Raw genomic sequence first — 6577 nt, forward strand, 5'->3', positions numbered from 1 at the left:
TTGTAGCCATAATAATAATCAAATTTTTATTATCAAGAAGCTAAATATGATAGCTATAAATATCACTTTGAATATACTTGTCAATAGTCACTCTCCCCACGAGTTAGAGCATAGATGTCTCAAATGCCCAATTTGTCAAATATCACTTTGAAAGCCCTTTTTGACACTTTTTTTTGTTAAAATATCTGCTACAAAAGGGGTACAAACTAATCTTTGAGTCAACTTCACCTTGATAAAGTGTCATCCACATTGATATATTTAGTGTGATCATGTTGAATCACATTGTGGGCAATGCTAATGACAGTTTTGTTATCACATAAAAGCTTTCATTGGACCCTCAAAATTAAAGCCCAACTCCTTCAATAAAGATTTCAACCATAACATCTCACATATACCATGAGATTTTGCTTCAGAACTTGATTTAGCTACAACAAATTGTTTCTTACCACACTATGTGACCAAATTCACAAATGTGCAATATTTTGAAATTGATCTTTTGTACACTATAGATCCTACCCAATCAACATTTGTATATCCCTCTACTTCCAAATAACCATGTTTAGAAAATAGCAAACCTTTAAGAATTTATTTTCAACCAACATGTGTGTTTCACAAGGAGCATGCATGAACTAGCTTATCACACTAACTACAAAGGCTATATCAAGGCAATTATGAATCAAGTATATTAGCTTCCCGACTAATCTTTGGTATCACTCTTTGTCTACTAGTATATCTTATGGACTTTCACCTAATTTGTGATTTGATTCAATGGGAGTAGCAATAGACTTACAAGTTAACATTTTGGTTTCATTAAGCCAGTCTAAAGTATATTTCCTTTGAGAAACAAAGATCCCCTACTTTGACCTAACAACATCAATACCCTTAAAATATCGTAAAGTGTCAAGGTCTTTGATCTCAATTTTGTTGCTAAATATGTTTTTAGTTTACTCATCTCCTTGTTATCATTACTTGTCACCACAATCTCATCCACATACACAACTAAGGTAGTAATCTTCCATTCAAACGCATGTTTGAGAAAAAAAAGTGTGATCAAACTAGCTCTGATGGTATCCACTACTTTTTCATAACATGAGTAAATCTACTAAACCAAGTTCTAGGTGATTGCTTGAGTCTATAAAAGAACTTCCTTGATCTACATATCTTACCTCCTTTTTTGGGTTAACAAAGCTAGGAGGAAAGTCCATGTGTACTTCTCCTAGATCTCCATGAAGAAATACATTCTTCATATCAAATTGTTAAAGAGGTCAATCCAAGTTTACAGCCAAGGATAAGAGGACTCAACTAGTATTTATCTTTGCCACTGGTGCAAAAGTTCCATGATAATCTACACTTATGTCTATATAGAACCTTTAGTCACCAAACTTGCTTTAAATCTCTCCATAGAACCATTTGCCTTGTGTTTCACTATGAATGCCCACTTGTAACCCATTGCATTGTTTCCTTCTAGTAGCTCGGCTAGTTCTCATGTATCATTTTTTTGTAATGCTTCCATTTTTTCAATCATGACAGCTTTCCACTTTGGGTTGTCCAAATGCTTCCTATAACTTAGCCAATACAAGTACCTTTTGATTTGCCTTAAGCACCTCTAGTCATGATTGTTATGAGTCATTTAGGATTATAAATTCAAGTATTATAGATCATATGACACATGAATCTAGTCTTTTTTCTTCCTATAGCACTCATCCTAGTATGAAAAATGTTAAAACAACAAATGAATCCTCTACTAATATGTTGGGGGAAGGTTTAATTCCTCTAACTTCTTCTATATCACTCTTTATTGTCTTACATGTTCCATGTCTATCCAGTAACTTATTGTCCATTAGTTAGATTGCTAAGGCTCTAAAGTGTTCTATAACTTTCTTTGAAACCCATTGTGTCTTTCAAGATCTTGTCGGGGGATAAATATTGGTCTTGGTAGGGACAGAGGTGGTATGTACTACTTGGATATGAATTGACAATATTTGGATAGACAAGTAAATCAAGTAGTGGGCATGAAAACATTAAAAGAACAAATTTGGTTATGGCATAGAAGATTGGAGCATCCCTCATTTTCCGAGACTCCCAGCCTAAGCCTCTAAGCTTTACAATTGGATTATGGTACCAATCAACCCTCTTGGATTTATGGCTTCAAGCATCCTTCACAATTCTCAAAAGATACCTCACTTTTAAACAAGCCCTCAAATGATGCCCTACACTTGAGAATCCCTAAGTGATACCTCACACTTGGATTTTTCCCTCTCAAAGGTTTACAAGAAATGATAGAAAATACTCTCACAAAATCCTAGTACAAATTTTAAGAAATGATACAAAATAAACTAGGATTGAATGGTACATAAATGATACGCAAGTTTTGAAATAAGGTGAACTAAAAAACACTCCCCCAAGACTCAAATATATTCTAGAAAGATTTTTGAATGTTAAGTTTATAAAACAGTGAAGTTTGAAGCCTTTTTATAAAAGTTGAGAGTCCAATCAATTCAATCGATTCACTAGTCATTAGCAATTAATATTTTTAGCAAGTAATTGTTAGGGTTCAGGGCTTCGATTGGTTGAATACATGTTATTGGAAGAAAGGGTGTGTGCAAATGCACCTCGATTGATTGCACAATAAAATGCATAGAAGGCCCCAATTTAAGGCCTAGAACCTCCGATAACTTGTATTCAACTTCTTAAAACCTTTTAAAGCAAGTTTAGAAAACATTTGACATAAGGTTTTAATTGAAAACATAAAACCATCCCATTATAAAAGAATTGAAAATAAATTAGTACATGGATGATTTTTGGTGTTTAAGTAAAAGATAGAATACATGATCCTAGTATACTAACAACATTATAAAGAGATCATAAACAAAGTCTTGAAAACTCTTCTCTTTAAGGTATTCTTTTCTTTCTTGATTTTCCTTTAACTTGATTTGTCTTTGTAATTGTCACACTAAAAATCATCTTGCCTAGTCACACTCAAAATAAAACATTAATTCCAAACATCGTTTTGTTATCATTAAAATCAAGATTAACCAAACCTTGGTTTAACAGTTTCCATCCTTATTTTCCAAAATTCAAGTTTCTAATTTTCAATGTGATAGTTGTGTATTAGTCAAACATCATTGAACTTCCTTTCATTCAAGATTTAATAAAATTTGGGTGTCTTTCTAATTATTCATAATGATGCGTGGGATCATCCTGTGTTATTAATTATTCAAGCTAAGTGGGTTGTTCCTTTTACTGATGATTATACTCGTGTTTTAATAACTTTTGAGCATCTCTGTGGTTAGGTTGAGAAATGCGATTGTGAATCAAATGTTGCGTGATGTGCTTTGGAATTTGGTTAAATCCCTTCTTATGAAACCATTATGGATATCCTTTCAACTTGAAACATATTTCTTGAGCACGTCATGTCTTATTACAATATGTATAAAGTAAAGACTCATTGTTTCCAACTTTTCTAGAGTAATAGATAACTAGGGCAATTGGAACTTAGGTAATAGTTAAGGCTGAACTCTCCCTTGAGACACTTGCAAACATAGTAGCTTGATGAAGCTCCTCATGTTGAACATTAGCATATGCAACACGAAGATTGCGAAGAGGATCCTACCCTAAAATTTGAACTTTGATCTTTCAAAACTTAGATTAAGACCAACTAGAAAATCATAGACCCTCTCATTTTCCATTTTCTTCTTTAGCTTTGTTGTATCCATATCACATGGCTAGAGAAAATCAAGCTCTTGCTAAATGGCCCGAAGGGTAGAAAAATAGTAGGTTAATGGCTCCCCTTGTTATCTAGTCTCATGTGCCGTGTGCCTAAGATCATAACTCTAGGAAGGCTACCATTAAAATATGTTTGAACCATGGCATCCCAAATAGCATGAGTTATATGAAGTCCAAGGAAAGTAACACTAATATCCTAAGTCATTGAAATAAGAAGCCATGAAATCAACATGACATTCTACTCCACCCAAGTAGAGAAGAAAGGATCAGAAATAACTGGTTGTTTCTTCTCTGTAGTCAAGTATCCCAACTTCCCATTTTCTTTAACATGCAACTTCACAAACTAGGACCATGTGGAGTGGTTCATCCCGCCAAGTTTCTAGTCATTCAGACATGCATATTATCATGTTGAACTGTGACTACAAAAAGAATAAGCGGTGGTGCACCATAACCAGAAACCTTTGTCACCAATTCAAACATGGGTTTTTCAATGGCAAATTCAAGGAACAAGGATAGAAGGCAAAGGGGAATGGGTCAACAATAAAAGCTTAGACCTAATGATCAAAGAAATGGCTCTAATACCATGCTAATTTAGAGAGATTTTTCTATATATTTACTTTACAGATTGTACAATATTTATAGGAGATAAGAAACTTTACAAGGAAGAACTAAAACAAATCTCTATAATCTATTCCTATCTTGCAGCCATAATAATGATCAAATTCCTATAATCAATGAGCTAAATATGACAACTAAAAATATGCTCCTTCCTTATGGAAGTTAAAATAATCAAGCCCTAAAATAAAGGATGAACTAGAATCAAATCTGAAATTTGGAAATCTTGGAAATCTTTGAATATACCTGTCAACCGTCACCAAAGTTAATCTACATAGATTTCATACCGAGAACAGAATCCTAAATAAATGAATGAATAAAAGCACTGTGGAAGGCCAATCGTTTCATAATCAACGGTCGTTGACATCCCCTGCCAGTGTATGGATTCACCTTCCCACAACAAAGCTCCTGCCAAGTGAGCAAATGAATTCATTATAAGGATTCTACTAACTACCTAACTGTGGGAAGGGTTAGAAGTTTCCATTTTACTAGAATACAATACACAACTTTTGTTATTCAGAGTGTTGAAAAAAGGACCTCAATCAGTCTTTCCTTCTCAGAACAAGTAATTGGAATCTCCTCACTATTTCCAAGATCAGAATCAGAGAAGTGGCACAGCTTAATTCTCTTGGAAGGATACTGTAAGTGGCTACTCACTGAACCTATGACAGCGCCAAATAAGTTGAGCAAAGAAACTAAACCACTACCAGTAGGGAATTCCCAAATCACACAACTTTCAAGTAACAGGGAGTATAAGCAGCAATTCAACACATGAAAATAAATTGTTGACTTTGAACCAAAACAAGACAATAGCAAAAGAATGATGGATGTTGAAACAAAACAACAAAAAAATGTAACAGAGATAGAGATAGACAACACACACAGCATCTGCACAAGAATTAGAAGTCACCAGAGAGGGGAGACCCAGAATGGAGAAGAACCAGCATGAAAGATGATTTTATGAATTCATTATCACCCTCACTGTGAACTAACTATAGATATTTTAGGTAAAACAAGATGGGCTTTCTGTCTAAATATTCAGAGATATTTTTTCTTCAAATCTGCCCTGTGCTCATCACATAATTTTCAATACTTCTTCAATCCATGTTATTTTCCCATCTCCTTAATTTTCACAACTTGCATGATAAAAACATCTGTCAACTCATAAATCACAACCTGCTCTGGTCTTGGGTATCTTCTTTCCTGTTACCCAAACAGACTAGTTGACTGTGAAAAATTGGACATAAAGAAGTACAACATGCAATTCAAATAATCATATATGCCTAATGCACAGGCTGGGCAAACTGAATATGGTTGAAATGTCACAACTGGAGGAAATATAGAGACTGCTGTGGCAAAATTTAAGTGGATGGGCGAGTTGTGCATGTTTGAAGGTGTGTCAGTGTTCATCTACCACAAATCAAGTGTCCTTCCAGGTTCCTACCTTTTTCCAGGTAAATGTCCACACTTAAAAGATAGTGTGGCAGCTAATAATAGAGCCATTTAGAAAAAAATGGCACAGGTCTCCACACATATATAGTTATAGCTATTATAATTCTGTATAAAAAATTCAATAAATTGAAAACATCAGCAAACCTAAGCAGAACAAGATGTAACTAATAAATTTTTTTTACATTCAATTGAAATGAATGATCCTATTACATTAAAATTTGAAAACAAAATAAAACTAAATTTATGGAAAACTTGGCCTCTTAAAAAAAAAAGTTTGAAAATTTGGTCTCTGTGGCACTTTATTCAAAAACTATTTGAGAAAAAAATTCTGCCAAAATTTTTCATGGAACAGGTTGAGTAGATAGTAGAAAATTCCAAAAACACATTTTGTTTTATGAGTCACAATCAGAACTGTTTCTCGGAGATATCAATAAAATGTCTTGGTTTGAATTTTAAAGATTCAGCAACATTAAATGTGAAAAGAGTGAAACTACAGCTTTACCTCTAAGACATTTATGCAGTGCAAGCAGGATCTGTAGCATGAGATGCAACTGATATGTCCCCATCCAAGCTTTCACTAAGCTTATTGATGAATAGATAAACAGATTCCACATTGCTGTCAATATGAAAATGAAATTGCTGGTTAGGAAGTGAACACTGGCAACAAAGAATAAACAGCAATGGTCTATATAATTTCTTACAATGCCATAAATCAAAACCTTGCTAACCTCGGTAAAGAAAAAACTTGTGTAGCGAAAATCTCAGTATGCTGGGACTCCATGCA

The sequence above is a fragment of the Vitis riparia genome, chromosome 5 (assembly GCF_004353265.1).
Source record: "Vitis riparia cultivar Riparia Gloire de Montpellier isolate 1030 chromosome 5, EGFV_Vit.rip_1.0, whole genome shotgun sequence".
Lineage (NCBI taxonomy): Eukaryota > Viridiplantae > Streptophyta > Magnoliopsida > Vitales > Vitaceae > Vitis > Vitis riparia.